Below are 21,158 nucleotides of genomic sequence, written 5' to 3' on the forward strand. Positions count from 1 at the left end.
ACTGCTTGAAAAATTTGTTTACTGCCCCCCCCAAATTTTCAGTGATCAGTGCAGTAAAGAGGAAAATTAATTTTAGCTCCCTAAGACGTATATGTACTTGAAAATTTTAACCACAAAGTAAATTATTTGATAATAGTCACTGATTTCTTTAAGCTGGTTTAATGAATTCCTAATATCAGCAAATTTAAGGCCTAAGGGCACTAAACTAACTGTAGACTCAGATTGTATCCAACAGAATTACTCACCTAGTATCGGTGAGATTATTCTTGCACATAATGGTAAACCTAAGTACAGAGGTAAGTCTTTTACTAAGAACATTACCTAGGATGAGCAGTATATGCTTATTAGGAAATTAACTATGTGAATTGAAGAGACCAGACTTCAAAATCTAATTTTTATAAATATGCTCTATGTTTTCATTGGATAAAACTGGTTATTAACCAATTTTCCAGAACAGCTGTACAGAATATCTGCGTGGCAGCCAGCTAAATGGTACAAAATAACATGTTTAAGCTGGAATGGCTTATAATTTTATTTAAATAAAATCGCTGCTATAAAAAGTGCTTCCCAAAGCTAAAGAAAACATACAAATATTTTAATTAAGGCAATTTCTCTGTAAAAAAAAAAAAAAAAATCATCCTTTTAGGAGTGATTGCTTTGTAAACAAAGGATGGGTCAGAGGAGAGAGCCTTAAACTCAAGGCTGACGTTCAGGCCCATGTCACCCTATAAACCCGCCCCGAACAATTCTATTTTCTATTTGAAAAGAGAAACCAGCTGTGGGTTGGGTTTACTAGGTGACGTGTGATTGACTGACTCACCTGCTGGAGCAGCCCCGCGCATTCTCACCTTTTGTTTATTGGGCCTTGTTTCTAAACACGTGGATGCGCAGACCGAGAGAAGCTCCACCAGCAGCAGCAGCAGCCTTCGCGCGCAGCGCCCTCCGCCCCACCCCGCCCCCACCCCATGTGTGGGATTGTTTAAATTTCTTATTTGGACCCAGTGGCAATTCTTCGGCGACATAAATACTCCATATTTAGTGAAATAATTCTCTTTTGAGAGCTGGTTAGTGGCGGTGAACAACCATTTATTTACTTTAAAAATTAATAATAAACTTTATAAACTACCCATCCATTTGCCCCTCCTCCCCAGTACAAGCTTGGGTGAGTAGGTTATTTTCAGCCTTTCTTCTCGACGGTGCTCTCGCTGGTTGGGGGAGGGAAAGAAAGGGGAGGAGGGAGGGAGGGAGACAGAGAGGGAGAGAGAGAGAGAGATGGGAAGGGGGGAGTGGAGAGAGGCGGGCACTAGGAGAAGGAGTAGGGTACCAGTGAAGAAGAATCAGGGAATATGGAGACTATGAAGAATCACGACCATTAGTGTCCAGTGAATTAGAAAAAATAAAACAAACTGTGTTCTTTCCCTGTGTTCCCTGCTCTGTGTGGCGGTTTTGTGAGGGCCTTGCTCTCCGCAGATCCTCTCTCCCCTTGCCTGGACACCCCCACTCCCCCTTAATGCGATTTTAGCTTTCCTCTTGTAAATTTCAGAGCCAGCTCGGAGGTTATTGAGGACACTTATCTGAAAGAAAGAAAGAATAGAGGTGCTGAGGGTGTTTTTGATGTTTCTTAAAAGGCAAAAACAAAACGCCCTCTTCTAAACAAGGGCACACAATTGTACCTGCTTTTTATTTTTATTGGGGGGGGTGCTGGTTGAATGAGACTTTTTAGTATGATTTAAATATTTTTTTAAAGAAAACTAAAAATATTTTACCCTATCATATTTAATCAGCTGTAATTATAACACATTCGAAATGAATAATATGCCTTGACAGTATTTTTATTGTTATTGTTCATTGCATGATGTTCGACTGCTTTAGAAGCACAGGAAAGAGAAGTAAACGCGCTACAAATGGGGAATTACCCTCGTTTAGCATTAAAATTCATTTAGATAAAATTGCCACAAACATTTAAATGGGAAGATTAGTTCCCCCTCACGCCTTATTGCACTCGCTCAATGGTTCCGTTAAGAACATTTTACACGTTGGAAATTCCGTCTTCTCAGACGGCTTGCTGTTTCCTAGTTACCCACATTCAAAGCAAAGGCAGCAGCAAAGGCAGCAGCAAAGGCGGCGGCGGCGGCGGCGGCGGCAGCAGCAGAGAGAGAGAAAAAAAAGTTTTGGCAACTGGTCTGCAATTCATCCGCTGCCGGCCCCAGCCTCCCCTCCGCCCACGGCAGTCCGCCCCCCACCCAGCACCTTTCCCCACCCCACTTCTTCTCTCCCCATTAAGTAATTTGCCGAGTCCCGTCCCCCGGAAAACCAGTTGCTTAGGGGTGTAGTATTTGAATGCGATGTTAAAATACAAAGACATTTGTATGTCTCCCTTCTCTCGCTTCTGCTCTGAGTTGAAGCTTCCGTTTGAAAGTGCTGAGTTTCTAACGTCGCCTACTCTGAGGCCCCAAGGCACGTTTTTGGGCTTTCCTTCCTGCCAGGACATTTCCAGGAAATGCACCACTGTTTCTTGCTTGTGTTAGAAACGTGTGAAAGAATTAGTCTGAAAAGTCTTTGCAACGTCTAGTTTCTCCCTCTCCTTTTCTTCTCTCTCTCTTCGTCTCTCTCCCTCCCCTTCCCTCCTCCCTCCCACTCCCCCTCCCTCCCCTCGCAGAGCCGCAGGAAAAGAAGAATGTCGGCTTCGACTGCCATCTTTTGGGGATTTGGAAAAACGACTCGGTAGGAAACGGAGGGAGGCGGAGGCGCGGGGGGTGGGGGGAACCCCCTTATTATCCTGTGTCGGAACTGGCTCCCTTAATCTGATGCTTAAATATTTGATGTGGAAAAATTACCCATAAAATTAGTTACTAACAATTTCAAATTGAAATCACTTATCGAATTATAAACGCATTAAAGCTGTATGGATGGTATTAGGAGTTCCTCGGGAGGCAGCGGGTGTCTCCTTGCAGTGCGCCCGGCCGGCGAGTTTCGCCCCGGGGAGAGGCACCCCCGCGGAGCCCGGGGAGGACTGCGGGCAGGCCGGCGCGGCGCTCGGGCGCGGGGTCCGGGCCTGGGGGACCTCGCCTGGGGGACCTAGAGCGCGGCCAGGCCTGGACTGAGGCTCCGGCGAGCTGGGCTGGCGGCGGGGGGGCGGGGAGAAGGGAGGGGAAGGAGCGGCGGTGGGAGGCTCCGACCCCAGGGCACAGGCGCCTACCAGAAAACTTCGTAGTCAACTCGAAAGCTTCTGAAAAGGAAAAACGCGAGCCCAACCCGGCCCCTCCCGCGCGCGTCTCCCACGCGGCACGCAGATTTTGCGCTCCGGATCGGTTGCTGTGTGCAGCGCCCCCCCCAAGTCTGCGTGTCAGGGCGGGAGGCGAAACGCCGGTGGCCCGCTGCTGGGCCGACCTCCGCGGGAGAAACTCCAGCGGGCCGCCGCGGAAGCGGCCAGGAGTCCAGATTAGAACGCCGTGGCCCCCTGCGTCCTACCGGGCACAGGGTCCTGGCCTGGACCGCGTGCTTGTGAGGACCGGTCTTTGCTCAGAGCCCAGGGCACTTTGGGGGTGGGGGGGCCGCGGCTCCGGCACCTCCAGTAGCTTCCTATATCCTCCCCACCGCAACAAGAAAGTCAAGCGTAAGGGGACTGCTGACTTCGTCCCTGGAGACGAGGCGACCCCGGGTCTCCGCAGAAGGTTGTGGAAAGATACCTCCTGGGGCGCTCTGGGCCCCCTTCCCTTGGAACCGCTCGGGTGTGCTTTGTGGTGGACCAGAGGCTTCTTGATGGATTCTGTTCCCGAGCCCCTGCGCGGCTCTTGGAGCGCGGCTCCGAGAGCTTGGGGCTCGGAGGGCACTTGGGACCCGGGCAGCGCCCGCCAGGCGGGTCGTGAGTGCCAGGGTCGGGGGCCGCAGCAAGGGGGCTTGGGCTGCACCCCGACGCCGTAGGCAGGAGCTCCTCGGGAAAGCTTTAAAGTCTCTGCAAACTTTCCCTTCCATTTTAGGATCCCAGCAGGCCCTTGGCCCATGTGAACGCACTAAAAACATGACTTGACTCAAGCTCCGGGGTGGGAGCTTGAACGCCGGGTGGAGTGGCATGGAACTGGGTAGTGATGTGCCCCGCTTGGCCTGGCTGGCATTTCCCCTCGTCTCACGCCCCTCTCCCGTGCCATCCCGCACCCACTTGACTGTTAGAAGGTCCGCTGCGTTCAGGGTGGCCAGGTGCAGTTTACAGGAGGTTGGGAATCCCAGAGCCGAGGAAAGAGCGGCGAGGGAGAAACAGCGGGAGGGAGATCGCCTTTCAAGGGAGGCGGCTGATGGCGGGGAGCGGCGAGAGTGAGTGTGTGTGTGTGTGTGTGTGTGTGTGTGTGTGTGTGTGTGTGTGTGTCACTTTTTGGCCCAATCTGCCCGCCAACGCGTCTGTAACATTCTCTCCCAAGGCGGAGCTGAAAGGAAAAACAAACAACATATTGAGCAATCAGTTCGCCAACATTTGAGGTTTTAAGAGTTTTTGCCCTAAAAACGAGTACCCCGGGGTCTTGGCGGGGAGATGAAGGACGTTTAGGGTCTCGGTTCTCGCGGGCCGCGCCCCGGAGTGGCCCCTCCGCGCGCTGCCCCCTGCCAGCCAGGCGTTCTCAGCCCACTGTGGGGGAAAGCCAGGCGGTGAAGCCCTGGAGAAAAGGGATTTAGTTTTAAGCCAGTCTCCCATCGATCGAGTCGGTAATTTCTACCCCTGCCCACTCGCAGACACACTCACCTCTACCCTAAAGCATTAAGTTCATTACGCGAGCAATGATCTTAATCTCCAGGCGGAAAACGAGTCCCGGGACCTCGCCGATTCGGGAAGCAGTGAATAAAGTCACCTGTTCACGCAGCAGCGCTGGCGGCTCGTCGGGGCGGGGGCCTCGAGTGGCAAGGCAAGCTGCGCAGGGGTTCCACACTCCGCGCTTGGGCGTGCCCGGCAGGGGTCAGGAACCCTGTGTCTGCTTTCTTCGGGTTGGCGACCTTCTCGAAGGGTGGGATTGCGCTCGCAAGCTTTCCTCCACCCCTTCCTTATTCTTTTCATCTTGGGCCCCCTCACACCTCTCACACCTCTGCTCTCCCTTCCTTCTCCCTTGCCCCAAAGTGGCGAGCTCCCCTTCTTCACGGAAGGTCCCGAGGCTGTCACCCCCATCCCACCACTACTTCCCGCAGCCCTTAGGTCCCCAAACTGCAGTCCTCCGCTCTTTCGCGCCCGCTTCCTTCACCCACCAACTTGGACATGGGTGGGTGGGGAACGCTCAGCGAGGCCCTCTTGAAGTCACTTGCTGAGGGTACCCTGGGGCTTTGAACAACCAGATTCCTCGATCTAGGGGAGATCCCTGCGTCCATTGATAATTCCAATTCAAAGAAACCCTGCAAAGCTCAAAGCTGCAAACACCCCTAGCAGACGCCGGCTCCCCATCGACCCCCACCGCGCCCCCGCCACCTTTGCTTTGAGCAGCGTCTGGCACCGCAGGGAGATGGAGGCGAGCCACGCGCCCCGTCCTTGCTGGCCGGCCCACGAGGCGCCAGCTTGTTGTGGAGACTCAGTTTCCACTGGACAGTCGTGAAAGCGGGGAAAACACAATGCAGTGGCTATGTAAACCCACGTTCCCTCACTGCTAACCCGACCCCAATCTGATTTCCAAGAGGTGCATTTTCAGGTAGTCCTAAACTGTGAACAGCGAGCTTTGTGTGTTATCTAATGGGGGTGGGGATGGGAGAGAAGGAGACTCCCACCGCCCGCTCCAGGCTTTAATGTCTGAAATAACGAAAAGCCTGTGTGGCAGCTGCTGCTGGAGCCAAAACTAACTCTTTGGAAGACGGAAAAGAGTGAAAGGCAAAGAAAGACTGTTCATTTTTTTTCCTTTGGTGCCGTTTGGGATGTCATCTGTTTCCTTGGCGACTGTGTTCAGCCCCCGGAGCCCCTGGGCTCCTGGATTGTTAGGGGGGAAAAAGCATGCTATTTCTGCACCGTCATTTATCACTGTCAGCGCATAATGATTCCCCTTGCAGCCCCTTATTGATGTTTGTAATTGCATTATCTCATAAAGGAGGATGATCAATGAAACCGAGCCGTGCATTCTGGGGTCAGAGGAAGCCAAAGTACTGTTTGTCCCCTTTAATACAACAAGTACTCATTATCTTTAGGTCTGCATTCAAAAAATGATCTGATCTGGGGCTGACCCTGTCGGACATCCCAACACTTTTTAAAACGCGGTTTGTGTAACCTTTTGCTTAAATGCTAAATCAAGTACCTGTCTTGCATTTCAACGAAACAAGATGCTAAAACTGAATGGGAAAAGCGTTTCTTCCTTTCTTTTTCTTCCTTTCCTTTCCTTTTCTTTCTTTCTTTCTTTTCTTTTTTTTTTTTTTTTCTTTCTGGGAGGGGTGCGATCATCTGTAGCCTCACGCGATTTTACACTGCAACTGCTTAGTGATATAATGTAGAAAAAGCAGCGCCCAACAGCAAGGGACCCAACTCATCTAATGCATAAAAAATTGGGGGATGCGTGGGTAAAAAGGTATCTGGGAGCATTTAACAAGGTCGGTACTAAAAGATCAGAATAAAACCACATCCGGTTTAATTAATAAGAGCTATAAACTGAGATAATTCCCCATGATTCTGCCCTTGCTTCTCTCTTTTACAGAGTCATATCTCCTCGGTTTAGATAAATGACTTTTGTGCCTGTTCGATTCTCACAACAACAATAACTAAATCAGTTGCACATTCTGTATCTAAAACCGTCTACAAACTCCAGCAAATAAAAAGAAGTTCATTTGTCTATTAAGGGAAGTATTTAGTTGAGCAGAAGTGTCCCAGTAACATTGAATGGAGTTCATGTAATCCCATGAAAATCAAGTCATCTTGTTGCACAGAAGTAAGTGGAAAAAATACAAAGGAGGAAAGGTCCAAGTGTAATTTTAAACTAAATGCATTATTGGCCTGTCACAGTGAAAACGTGATGTGTGGCTGGGATGGAGGGAGTGGACACCAACTTAGTTCACCTTTAACTTAAAGATTTTAGAAAGGAAACAAGTATCCCAGGTTTGGCTATCATTTTAATTTGTGGAAAGAGGAGAAATGGAGATAGTTCTGGTTCATCACTTTGATAAATTAGAGTGAATAACTCCTTCAAAGATAAAATTGAAGGAAGAGCTTATTTTAAATGTTGCAAGGCGGTATTACCAAAAAGAAAAGTTCCCAATCTTTTGAAGATGAATTCTCCTTATGTCAATAACTACCAAGAAAAGAAAGAAAGAAAAAGGAAAGAAGGAAGGAAAGAAAAGCCTAAATCCATGTGTTTATTTTAAAAGTTCTACAAATAATTTTTAAATCAACAGTATAAATCAACGTTTTAAATAAAAAGTCTGAATGAAAAGCCTTCACCATATGAGAAAATGAATAGCTGAATAAAATAGAGTGTTCCTATAATTTGACACCTTGACCTAAAAACTTAAATCGAATGATAACAGCAAGAAAAGGCTGAAATATTCCCACTTGGAAAGAGAACTTTAATGATAAAGCTAAGAGTATTTTCAACTGTGTGAAACTATCACTTAATTTTTCTCTAGAAGGCAAGTTCTTCTAAAAAGTATTATTTTCCAGGAATTCTGTCAAATCACTTTGAAATAATATATGTTTTGTATTATTTAAATATTCTGGCACTTTCCTCCTTTGAAAGTGCTCAGAGTGAAATGGATATGCAGCGGCACATATATTTAATATAAATGGTATCTTGTTGTTAACATAAAATATTAAAGGGAAAATAAAACTTTGGGCTTTGTCAGTTGAGATAGAATTTTTTAGCATAATACCCTTTTTCAGAACACACAAATGAAATTCCTTGATTTTAACCAATCAACACAAGTCTTTCTCTTATTTGGTTGGGGATCTGGCATCCTGTACGTTTTCTATTTTTAATATTTAGTGTTATAGCCCACGGTTAAAATAATGAAAAATTAGTCTCGTTTCAGAAATTATTTATTTATGGAACGAACATGATTAAAACATAAACACACACACAAACTGCAGCTGCAACAGAAAAAAAAAAACCTGATTTACGGTTATTAAATCTTTGATCGCCATGTTAATGTTTCTTTTTCTACCTTTCATTTGCATTTTAATCTATCGAATCTTTACAATTTTGCTGCCTCCTATTTCAGTGATGGATTACAGATCTGAAATAAGAAAAACCAAGCCTTAGCTTTTCTTTTTCCTTTCTTTTCTTCGCCTTTTTTTTTTTTTTTTTTTTTTTTTTTTTTGGTGGTTGTTGTTGTTTTTCTCTCCCCACCCCTTTCCCCCGGGTGGATTTCTGAAACTTTCTCTCAATGCTAATGTAGACAGGACAAATTAATTCTGCTCTTTTAAATGTCAACGATATAAATAAAAAATGCTTTCTGTCCCAAACGTGAATATTTCCCAGCCGCTTGTTTTCGAGTGGTAAAAGATAATCCCAGCAAAACGCAATTAACAGCCAACTACACACACTCCGCGGCGTGGGTTTTGTAAAGGACGTGTTGTGAGTGAGTAAAGAAAGGTGAGAAGTTCATCGTCCCTTCACTGCCAGTAGCCTGGCCTCGCTCTCACACACACTCAGATTTGGTCCGGAGTTCTATCTGTGATCTAAGTCGAACAAACAAAAACAAGCCTGGTGGGGGCTTGCTGTGGTTAAGTTGATTTCTTGAGACAGGCAGTCTAAAGACAAAAGGGGAAGCGACGCAGGTCTGTTTGTTTTCTTTCCCCGGCTTACCACTGCCCCTTTGCCCCTTTCTCCCCCGAACCCTCCCCACTGCCCCTTCCCCCCTCCCCCCGATTTCTCCCGCTCGGCGGCTAAGAAGGTCATTTGCTGACCGCTTTGCCTGGACGCGTCACTTTTCGCGCGGGCGTGAAAGCAAGCGTGGAGGTGCTTTGGGCAGGCGCCGGCCGGACGCAGGCTGGATTCATTCTCCCAGCGGGGCTGAGGGCCCCTGGGGGTCTGCAAGGCTCGGGCCCCGGACAGATAGCTCCTCCCGCCCGGCTGGGGGTCGGGGGCTTGGGTGGGAGCGGGGTCCCCAACTGACGCACGGAGGAGGCCAGTCCCAGGTGCGAGAGCAGAGGTCGGGTGGGCGTGCGCGCAGACTCTCCCGCTAGCCCGCGCGTCTGGGACCCCGAAAGGAGCGCCCTCACTTCGCCACCCCGACGTCTGCTCCCTGGGCCGGTCCCCTTCGGTGGGGTCGTAACGTCCGCAGACGCAGAGGAGCCAGCAGCTGAGCGAGGACCGACTTCTCAGGCGGGTCTAGGCTGCTGGCTCTCGCGTCCGCGTGTAGCGCGCGGTGTCTGGGTGGAGGGCGAGCCGGGAGAAGTCCGAGGGCTGGGACCCCCACCCCCGAAATCCCTAAGTGGGCACACACACCAGCAGGAATTAGGGTGAGTGCTGTGAGAGGTGGAACAAGCCCGGGCAGTCTCTCCAACTGGGCCCTGGGACTCTGTGCGCACCCAGGGGCGTGCCCAGGGCGGGGGCACAGACCATCTTCTCCGGACCCTGTCACCAGAGTGTGCGCTCCTCCCTTCCTCCTAGAGACCCCATGGGTGGCTGCCGCAAGGGGGGCGATTTTTATTAACGTGGACGCACAAGGCTGTTAAAATAGAGGGGGTAGGGAAGGCATTTGATCCGGGCCGACCCTTTGTCTTGAAGCAGATTAGGCTGCCTAGAAATAGGAGGAAAAACAGAAAGTCTAGACAGGAAAACTTATTGTGTTCACAAAATATAAAAATGAACCGAGCGGTCTGGTACCTCAAGGGGTGAAGATAGATCCTTGTAGACAAGTGCGGAGACGAGACTGGGAAGATTTAAAGTGAAAGAAACGGCAGATTATTAAGAAAGTAATAGTAAGGTGTCCCATACACTACAGTTTTATTGTTGGGTAGTAACTACCCGATTTATTTATTGCCGGGGCTATATAATAGAGATAATGACCACAAACTCAAGATGAATTCTTAGGCGCCCAGCTGGACAATTCTTTTTTATTTAAGAGAGCGAGTCTGAAAGGTGAGCCTCATCTCCTCTCCTCCTTGAAGATCCGTCTTGCTTTCTACCATATTATAAGCATGACATGCAAATAAATAAGTGCTGCTGGGTTTGTGTGGGTAGGCCTGCAGGATTTATTTCAGGTAAGAGAGGAACATACGCGGAATATGAATTTGCACAGGAGCTGCGGAGTGATTCCTTCCCTCTACTCCGCCGAGCTCTCCTGCTGATCTCCCTCCCTTTCTGTGGGAGCAGAGAGCGTCCCCTGATAAAAACATTAATGTGTCATGTCTCAACTCCCTATTCCTTGACATATAGGTCTGGGGAGGGATGAGGGGCAATGAAAAATGCAAAATACATCCCCAAAGTAGGTTGACTTGCTGGGACTGCTAAACAGATTCCTACCGACAAAGGGAAGGGTGAGTTTGTAATTATGATTTACAGGAGGGGGGGGGGCGGCATAGGAAGCATGTTAATATCATTTCGAAATATGCAAAACGGTGCAAAAGTTTGCTGTCCCGGATCTGGTATGGGTCCTCACCAGCTGGATAGATCCCAAGGGGAGCCTCCAGGCTCTTGGGACCTGTCCGCCTTTCTTGGCCCTCAGTTTCTCTTCCTGGAGCCGGATAAACAATCCTATGGGCCCGTGAAGGAATTACAGATGACCTTGCTCGTTGACCGCCAAGGTCGGAAGGGAGCGGGCGGCCTCAGGTGTTGGCTCTGTCCGACGCAATGGCTGCAAAGACAGTCACCGGCTGGCCTTTAACGAGGCGGCCTCCGAGAGCTTCTCCCCTGCCACCTGTGCTCTGCGACGTCAGGCAGACCCCGAGCTTGCCAACGTGAAGTCGGCATCCTCTTCTGATACTCTTTTTTTCTTAATATTCAGAATATAGTGTTTCAGTGTCACAATAACCACTTATATTCAGAACTTCCTTTGATCTATGTTTGGCCAGGAAAAAAACAAAACAAAACAAAACAAAACAACAAAACACCTGACCGGGAACTGCAGATGAAAAAGGGAGAGGAGCTCAGAGGAAACGGGAGGGGTGGCCAGGCGGGGTGAGCGAGAAAGGTGTGCTGGTCGGGGCTAGGTGGGGGAAGATAGAGACCCACCGGCAGCAAGACCGGAGCGTGTGGTGGGGGAGGGGGTGAAGAAAGAAAGCAGAGAGTGATCGCGGGATGGAAGAGAAGAGGTTGTTTGTGTAATTTGGTGGTTGGTATGAGGGATGATATTATGAGGCTGAGGAGGAGGACAGTCCTCTTCAATCTTTTACAACATTGGTGTCGTTCAAGCACAACTTTATCTTTGAACCAGAATATCTGTTTCAATGATTTCCATAAGCACATAAATTATAATCTTCCGAGGCTTCAATATTTCTTTCTGTACTTTATTAAGTGTTATTGCAGAGGCCATTTATGAAGTGAATGATTCAACTTTTAATCTTTTGAACATTAAAGTGTATTCCACTGAGTTTCCTTTTCCAAATAATCTAAAATAACAAAAAGAAACTAAGCTCATTACATGAAAAAGTGACAAGCCTTTTGCTCTCAGCCTGGCAAGTTGCCCTACGCACTTCAAAGGATGATAAACTAATTGTTTCCAGAGTTTATAAGTAATTAAGCTATTATTCGGAGAATTTATGTAACAGTCTTATTCACCATAGAACTTTCTGGTTAGAATAGCCAAAGAGGAGTCTTCAAAAATACCAAGATTTTAATAATTAAGAAGTCTGTCCTTATTGATCATGATGAAAACTTATTTTATTTTCAAAAGCATTGAGAAATGTAAACAAATATAGTTTTATTCCAGAGTATATGATCGGTGGAGGTCATTATGTATAATTAATGCCGAAAGGAAAATGAACATGTAATGACTTCCAAAGATTAAAACATCTGTAACTATCACGTTTTTAAAAGTTAATTTTTAAAATCATTCAGCTTGATTCGTCTAAATATGTCTGATAGGGAAAAAAATATACATGCCCCCTTTAGAATTCCATATGGAAAGTTTAAAAACTTAAACATAATTTTAGTATTTTAAATCAACTTTTGGTACCTAGACAATAAGAATTAATGCCCAGGAATGTTAAGTGCTTGGTTTCTCTGATTTTGCAACAGAGAAATATACTTATTCACCCTTAGATTAAAATAAAGGGAATACTTGAAAAATCTTTTCAAATACATTAAATTCAAACATTATTTCTACATTTCAACTCATGTTTGTCATTTTTAAGTAAGAAAATTTCTCCTAAATGAAACAGTGTTCATTAAGGGAAAAGTAAGAGCTAAGAGGAAGTGATGAATTGTTTTGTAAATTTCAGCAACCTGTATGACACTTTAGTTTAATAGACATGTTTATATATGTAACAATGTACTATTTTAATTTATTTTTCCCCATCAAGATGGTATCACTTCTGCTTTTTTGTTTTGGAAAATGCCTGTTTTGTTGTCACATGAAGAATTTAGAAATTAATACAATTTTCATGTTAAAAGGAAACATCTTTGAAGAGTAATACTGAGGTATAAATGTGCAAATCCAAGGAAATGCCTGTAGAAGCTTGTTTGAAGTAAGATAAATTTTCTGGAAGTTATCTGCAAAAAATTAAGAGTATGAGCTGATTCAATATCCATTCCCTTTACCACAAAAAAGTGGGAATTGGCTGTAACAGTCATTACAAGGAGTGGAGTCTCAGCATAGAAAGGAATATTTAAGTCCTATCTATTTGTTTCAAGAAAATTCCTCCAAAGCAAGCCTGGAGTTGACTGGAAATTGTATATAAAATGTTCAGCTTGATTCAGGGTCAGTGTTGTTTTGTGGAATTTATGTATACTGGCAATTTAGATCTGTCATTGTGTCACAATGTCTGACTCAATGTCTGTTGTACTGTTTCTTTATTGTAATAGAGCAACATTATTAAAAACAAAAACTCAAAGCAACCTGGTTAGTAGTAATGTGGTCCCATTGTCTAACACCATGCAGTAATTGACCTTCTGGATACCAGGCACACTTGGATTCGCTTTAGGACACTTAGCTGTTTAAAATGAGTTCATTACAGAAAGACAATGGTGACTTTGTTGCAACTGGTACCTGTGGTATTTCATACAACACATGGGCCACATCTTGCCAAGACAGCCACCACCATGATTCACACCAGAGCAGGAAGTCAACTCTAGGCACATTTTTTTTTTTTTTTTTTTTTTTTTTGAGAGAGAGAGAGAGAGCAAGCAAGAAGGCATGGGGCAAAGGGAGAGGGAGAGAGAGAATCTTAAGCAGGCTCCATACCCAGTGTGCAGTGGGACTTGGGGCTTTATCTTACAAACGTGAGATCATGACCTGAACTGAAATCAAGAGTCGGACGCTTAGCTGACTGAGCCACCCAGATGCCCCTAGGCACCTTTTATAATACGAAATATGCTGTTCTGATCAAGGATGAATTCTTTTTGCACATCCCTCCGCAATCTTAAGGGGATGATTAGAAGCCTCTTTTCTTGTTTCCTTGAAGTAAAAATATTGCCATATTAAGGGATGCCACAGTGACTTTATGTTAAAGTGTAATGGTTATGGATTTTATGGTATGTTTAATTCAATTTGTCTATAATAATACAGTCCAGATAGAGATGTACTATTGTTCACTACCTGTACTCAAGTTGAAAAGGGTCTTCTCATGGAAAGACTTTGTGGTGGTAGGAGGTGGTGCTAAGTCAGTGACCAGACTTCCTGGCACGCTATTTGGTAATCCTGACTCTGTCACTAGAACATGATGTAATTTATCTTCAATGGATCTTTTTTCCTAATCTCTAAATGATATTAATATATTTCTGCTTTGTAAATCACTTTACATTGTAGCATGTGGTAAGGAACTGGTTTACATTCTATTGAACATAATAATAAAGTCCCTCTCTCAAAAAGCTCCAGACTTTTTCCAGAGGAGCCCTGACTCATCAGGGGTGTTCCTCTGTCATCAAAGTTCTAAGGGCCTCTTAGCATTCTGAGATGTTTTCCTTTGATTTTTCCCTGTCTGGCCACCAGAAGTAAAATGACAGTTCCTTATTGTTCCAAAGAATTTGCTGAGAAGAATTAATATATTTATTGATTTAAGTTGCTTCACAGAAATAAAAAGTGACTTGTCCCCCAATGATTGGACTGTGATCCCATAGCCTGAAAGACTCCAAAGAGTAAATAAAGCCCAACTACTAGGGCCTTCCTCTTTAGAAAAAAAGTAAATCCACAGATATACTAGTTTTCGTTTAAATTCTGTGTTATTCTGGTCAGGATCTTGCCTTACATTTTCATATATTTCTAGCATAGACTCTTTTTTAAGAATGAAAAAAGTTTTGTGTGTGTGTGTGTGTGTGAGAGAGAGAGAGAGAGAGAGAGAGAGAGAGAGAGAGAGAGAAAATCTTGAGCACCCTGTGTACCCTGAGCAGTGAGCAGAACAGTGGGGGTGCTGGAATTAACAGGACATTGTCTGTGCCCTCAGAAGCTCATTGAGGGGTGGAACTGATAAGAAAACCATAATCCCCACCCCTAGGAGTATGCACAGGTGCCATGGGAACACAAAAGTTAAACCAACAACCTGGAGAAAGGGAGCCCCCCAGAGCCTTTGTGACAGGCTGGGTAAGAAGAAGTAGAGATCAGGACATGTTTTTATATCTGAGTTCGGCCAAGAAAGCAGAAGCCATTCTGAGTGCATACAAGGGAAAGATTTTAATGCTGGGAATTGGTTATACAATAGACAGAAGAGGCTGTGAAGGCAACCAGGTGGCAGGGAGGGACCAAAAGTTGAGCACTCACAAGAAGCTGCTGTCCCACATTAACTAAAGGGACAGAGGGAACAGGTGAGTTGCCAGCCTCCACATGTCAGAGTCACCTGGTAGAAGATATGACCAGGCAGGCATGCCTAGTGGATTGGGAGCTATGGAGGAGATAGGAAAGGGAAAAATAATTCTGGAGTGTTTTCTTTCACTCTCTAATCTGTCAGCCGTACCTCCTTTTGGTGAAAGCCGGCAAGAAACTAGCTGACAAAGAACCTGGGAAACACAAGATCAAGGTCCCCATCCTGCCAGGAATAGCTTTGAAGGCAAACAGTTCCAGGAGCAACACAGCTTTCTAAGCAGGTGTTATGCTCCAGGCATTCTTCTTACTTTATTTTTCCAAATGAAAAGCATTATTGTTAATTTCTGAGTTTATTTGTTTGAGAATGTTGAAAAGGGCACTGAGTTGGAAGAGAAAATGGCTTACTTAAAAATGGCAAGATCGCTAGTGTGGCTGGAGTAAAGGAGCAGGAGGAGGACATTGTAGATATGAGTTGAAAATCATAAAGGGGAGCCTGGGTGGCTCAGTTGTTTCAGCTCAGATCATGATCTCACAGTTCATGAATTCGAGCCCTGCATCAGGCTCACTGCTGTTGAGCACAGAGCGCACTTCAGATCCTCTGTCACCCTCATTCTGTGCCCCTCTCCCACTCATGCTCTCTCTCTCTCTCTCTCTCTCTCAAAAATGAATAAACGTTTTAAAAAAAGAAAGAAAATCATAACAGTTAACCATAAAATGACCAGTGGCATCTGTAACAGCCTGACTTGTTAGCAACCATTAACCTCCAGATGTGGGGTACTAAAGATTATGGGGCTAATGCTGCAGAAATAAGGACACAGTTAGGTCTCCATACAAGTGCAGTGCTGCCCATCAGCTAATGGTTTTCCTACAAAGAAGCACAGGCAGCCTCCTTGACCACCTTCAGTTAATTTATACTGTTATTTCAATCAGCCACAAAACCAGTGGGGACACTGATTCAGCCATTTTCATGAACGTATTAGAAATTGTTCACCAGCTCCAAGGAGACATTCTTGGGGCCGCTTCAGTGTTCAGAGGGCTAACTCCAAGATTTTCTCTACTCCCACATAGTAGGAATAGCTTGGTCCATGACCTTGCAGATGTCAACCTTATGAATGACAGTTTGAAGCAGGTGGGTCTAGACTAGGGAGTTAAGAAACCAGCCAGGAGACTTGTAAGGACAGGTGGGACCAAGAGGAGAGAGTAAGAAAAGGTACTCAGGAGACAGGACGCTAGGGGGGTGAGGCATAAAGAGAAGATGAAAACAATGACATGATGATTTGTGGTCTGGAAAACTAGGCGCATTGTGGTTCCATTTGCTGGGACAGTAACTTTAGAAGAAGGGACATATTAGAAAGATGAAAACTTTGCTTAGGTTTTTTGAGTTTAAGATACTTAATGGGTTATCAAGATAGAGATGCTCATTAAGAGGATCAATACAAATAAATACATACAAATAAATCAATACAAATAAATAAATAAAATACAATACTAAAATCTGTATTTAGTAGAGGTCCAGAGATAAAAATTTGGGAGGAACTGCTGGAGTACATGAGGTCACTCAGGATCTCATTCGAAAAGTTTATGGTTGCAATGAGATATCATCTCACGCCTATTAGTATGGCCAGCCGAGACAAGAAATAACCAGTATTAGTGAGAGGGTGGAAAGAAGGGAACCCTTATGCTCTATGGGAAAGTAAATTGGTGCGGCCACTAGGGAAAACAGTGCGGACGTTCCTCAAAAGGCTAAAAATAGAACTACCATATGACCCAACAATTTTACTTCTGGATATTTATCTGCAGAAAACAAAAACACTAACTCAAAAAAATATCTGCATCCCCATGTTCATTGCGACATTATTTATAATAGCTAAGACCTGAAAGCAACCTAAGTGTCCAATGGCAGATGAATGGATAATGAAGATGTATATAGTGGAATACTACTCAGCCACGAAAAAGAATGTAATTCCACTATTTTACACAATATGGGTGGACCTTAAGGGCATTACGCTAAGTGAAATAAGTCAGACACAGAAAGACAAATACCTTATGATCTCACTTGTATGTGGAATCTGAAAGTAGAAACAAAACAAAAAGCCAAGCTCATAGATACAGAAAACTGATTATTGATTGCCAGAGGCAGGGGGTTAGGGATTGGCAAAATGGATGAAGAGAGTTCTGAGGAACAAACTTCCAGTTATACAATAAATAAGTCATGGGGACTTAATGTACAGCATGGTGTACATTAGTCAATACTGTTGTGTGTTTGAAAGTTGTTAAGAGTGTAAATCTTAGAAGTTCTCATCACAAGAAAAAAAAGTATGTGATTGTGTGTGGTGATGAATGTTAACTGCACTTATTGTGGTGATTATTTCACAATGCATACAAATATTGAATCATTATGTGGTACACCTGAAACTAACTTAATATTGCATGTCAATTATACCTCAATTGAAAACAGGAAGTTAGGGGAGCCTGGGTGGCTCAGTCGGTTAAGCGTCTGGCTTCAGCTCAGGTCATGATCTCACTGTCTGTGGGTTCGAGCCCTGCATCGGGCTCTGTGCTGACAGCTCAAGAGCCTGGAGCCTGTTTCAGATTCTGTGTCTCCCTCTCTCTCTGCCCCTCCCCTGTTCATGCTCTGTCTCTCTCTCAAAAATAAATAAACATTAAAAATTAAAAAAAAAAAAAGAAAACAGGAAGTTAGTGGTGAAGGAAGGGTAAGGAGTAGGGCTGTCAATAAAGGGGAACATGATGGGGGGGGGGGATATGTGATTTTAAAGATGGGAAAGACTTGTACACATTTGTATAGTGAGGGGGAAGGTGAGGAAATGTTGAAATTGCAAGAAAGAGGTGTTAAATACAGGGAGATCCATCTTAAAGCTGGGGAATTGAGCTGTGAGTCAGCCGTGGGATACCCTGGCTTCCAAGATTGAAGACAACTGGTGGGTACAGATGTATGTCCAGGTAAGGGATGGTGGAGGAAAAATTAGAGGCAGTTTACACCTGAGAGCCTTATTTATTTATTTATTTATTTATTTATTTTTTGAGATATGAATAGTGATGTCATTAGATGAGGAATGAAGAGGTAGGAGAGTAATGAGGGTTCTGCACTGAAAGTCCCACATCCTGCCCAGGAACCCCCCTCAGTCCTGGGCAAACCAGGACATTTGGTCACTCTAAGGGTAGGGGTGAAAGAAAGGGCTTGAGGGGAAGATTAAATGTTAACACCACAGTGGAAAACGGAAGAGAGGACTGTGACCAGAGCCCAGCATCGAGGACTCAGATGGAACCAGAGAGCAAGGGGCAGCATTTTGCACGTGGCTGTGTGATTTTCTTCGGCAGTGCCTAAGCATTCTGAGTTGTGTTTCCAGGACAGTGCGGGTGAATTCACTCAAAGGGAGATGTGTGGGGAGGACTTCTTGCAGCCCCAAGTATGCAGTATCAGAGGCCTCATTCCAGGGTCAACAAAACAGTGAAACTCAGTGGCAAGGCTGCCAGAAATAGCATCACCTGTTGGTGGAAGATTTTGATGTCAGTGATGCCCAATGTCTCGGGTTCTTTACTTTTACATAATTGACAGATGGCTGAGTTACAACATTCTACAACGTCTTGAGGCAACTCTGAGATACAGATGTGTATTCATAATACATCTTCATCTAGAAGAGTAACTGACTGTAGACTGCAGTCGGTAACCAGTGTCCTGAGATAAGAAGCAGAGAGCTAAAGGTCCTATCCCAGCATGGGCTCCGGGATGTCCAGTTGCGGGCTCTATCCACGTGTTCTGTGCCAAGCGTGCCATGGGAATAGTTGGCCTTTGTCATGGGCTAAATTATATACTTTTACACCTGGTAGCATTTGCACTTGTTGTTAGTTCTGGAAACAAAGAAAGAGGGAAATATAGGGTGGTCTAGCTGGTAATGGGGCAAATTGGGCCCTGAGCTCCCATAAGCAGACTCAAGTAAATATCTGAAGTATCGCCTTTTCTTTTTGAACCAAATGCAATTAGATAGCTCCCAAATGGGTGAGAGGTGTTTTCTCTACGTTTTGCTCTATAACCAGAGCAAGCCATTGCCTCTAACTTACAGTATGGAATAGAAATAGGGCACAAGGGGAACTCAAATGACATGGGTTTGGTGAAAATCTGAAACTCAGCTTGAGTTGGGGAAGGCACTCAAATCTCATCTTGTTGGTTGCAGCTTGGGCCAAGACCTTGCACGAATAGGCTGAGGCTTCAGGCAATAGGAGCATTGCGGACTGAGTCGTGTCCTCCCATATCCGTAAGTTGAAGCCCTTTACCCCTGTACCTCAGAACGTGACTGTGTTTGGAGATAGGGCCTTTAAAGAGGTAATTAAGGTTAAATGGGTGGTGGACCCTGATCCAATATGACTGATATCCTTAAAAGAGGAGGAAATTTGGACATAGAAGATACATCAGAGAGGAAGGACCTTGGGGGAAGACCTAGGAAGAAGGCAGCCTTCTACAGGCTAAGGAGAGAGGACTCAGAACAAATCAGACCCACCAATTGCTTGATTTTGGACTTTAAGCCCCGGAACTGTGGGAGAATACATTTCTGTTGTTTACCCCCACTCCCACCTCCACCCAGTCTATGCTATTTTGTTACGGCAGCCCTAGCAGACTGATACAGGGAGATTTAGTTTGGATCTCTCAACTATCTGAGATATAGTAGGCACATCAGTTTTTTTTTTTTTTTTTTTTTTTAATGTTCATTTTTGAGAGAGAGACAGAGAGGGAGAGCAGGGGAGGGGCAGAGAGAGAGGGAGACACAGGATCTGAAGCAGGCTCCAGGCTCTGAGCTGTCAGCACAGAGCCCGAGGCAGGGTTTGAACTCACTTACTGTGAGTTCATGACCTGAGCCGCAGTTGAACACTTAACTGACTGAATCACCCAAGCGCCCAGTTTTGTTTTTCTTTTTTCTTTTAATATAAAAACAAACGCAGGAGATGTCTGCTAAGAAAATCCTACATTTACCTCCATTTTATTTATTTATCAAATTTACCAAAGATTTTTGCGGTGCTTACCACAGGAGGTGACGTCATCCCACATCTCTGCTCCTGGCTGTTTCTGAACCTCCTGCACCTCAAAGTGCATCTATACCTGCATGAACTCTTTTGGAGTGATTTAAATTAAGTATTTGTCAAATGACAGTGCTGCCTTTTTGGGGAAGTTTGGGAATGGAGTCTGCGGGCAGCATTTTCATTATGTGCAGTAGGAACTAAACCTGCGTCTGAACACAAAGGTTAAGTCAATGGTTTCGCTTCCTTCATCCCTGTGGAATTTAGGCCAGTCATCCTATCTGGTTAATTCTCTTTAGTATTTAGAATATCTCAGATTGATTCTAGTGTTTGGCACTTTTAATTAAAAATGATTTTCTAAAATCCTCCTAGGCACATGAAGTTGACAAGAGACTCTCCATGGCATCAAGCTGTATGTTTCTGTGAGTAATATGTTGATATCAGATTCTACCAGAAATGTTGCAGAAGATAAACACAGATCTGACTTTGTTTTGTGAACCTATCAGTAGCTGTTGACTTAGACCAGTCTATCCTGACTTGCAAAGTCTGCTTTAGAAACAATGACAGGTAATGTACTGAAAGGCAGGGGAATGTTCATTAAATGTTTATCTCTCGTGAATATTCCTGTCATTGCTCTTGGGAATAACACTGGGGGTAGGGAGTTGGGAAACTAGCATTGTCATTTACTTACTATGTGCCTTTGGTGAAGTCAGTCACGGTAAGCATCAGTTTATTCACTTGTAAAATAGGGATGAATGCAGTGTTTCAAGCCTGCCTTACAGGTGTTTGTGAGAATAAAATTAAATAACGAACGTCTTTGTGGTGCTTTTTAAAACATGGTATACAATGTGTTTAAATCTTATTACTGCACTTGCCACTAAATGGTTTAACTTAATGGCCCTTTTATGTTGTTTTCTCCCATTCTAAATGAAGTTGCTCCTGGGATGCCTTCAGGGAAGAAAATCATAGTAAACAGAAGGATCTTTTGTTTGATTAGGGTTCGAAGCCAGCCAGATTCCTCGTTTCACAGAGTTTCAGGGAGTGTCTATTGAAGTTTGATGTCAACTTTTTTTTTTCTATCTTCCGTTCGGCAATGACATTTTTCCTACCAATTTCCCCAAGATTTAATTTCTTAAAGACAATATAAATGTTACCTTAGAATGAAATCTTCTAGAACGTAAGGTCAAGTTACATGTGATATATGGGAATGGATCATCTCAAAGTGTGGTAAGAAAGGCTCCTTCCCCTATGGGCTGCCTTTCTGAAAGCTTCAAATGCCTAGG

The 21,158-nt window shown here is 44.7% G+C and overlaps 2 long non-coding RNA genes across 4 annotated transcripts in view; one reads left to right on the forward strand and one right to left on the reverse strand.

Moving 5' to 3' along the window:
- The window catches only part of LOC123580878, a 23,886-nt gene extending 18,052 nt beyond the window's left edge, over nucleotides 1–5,834 (reverse strand). Inside the window, exons 1-2 of one of the 2 annotated variants that reach the window (XR_006703514.1) lie at nucleotides 5,822–5,834; nucleotides 2,435–2,442 (exon numbers count right to left, since the gene is read on the reverse strand). This is a non-coding gene — a long non-coding RNA (uncharacterized LOC123580878). The remainder of the gene's footprint in view (nucleotides 1–2,434; nucleotides 2,443–5,821) is intronic. The other variant, XR_006703515.1, reaches the window with a different exon arrangement.
- LOC123580877 overlaps nucleotides 2,466–21,158 on the forward strand; it is a 92,744-nt gene continuing 74,051 nt past the window's right edge. For both annotated transcript variants that reach the window (XR_006703512.1, XR_006703513.1), the window contains exons 1-3: nucleotides 2,466–2,724; nucleotides 19,038–19,118; nucleotides 20,248–20,297. This is a non-coding gene — a long non-coding RNA (uncharacterized LOC123580877). The remainder of the gene's footprint in view (nucleotides 2,725–19,037; nucleotides 19,119–20,247; nucleotides 20,298–21,158) is intronic.

The sequence above is a fragment of the Leopardus geoffroyi genome, chromosome A3 (assembly GCF_018350155.1).
Source record: "Leopardus geoffroyi isolate Oge1 chromosome A3, O.geoffroyi_Oge1_pat1.0, whole genome shotgun sequence".
Taxonomy (NCBI): domain Eukaryota; kingdom Metazoa; phylum Chordata; class Mammalia; order Carnivora; family Felidae; genus Leopardus; species Leopardus geoffroyi.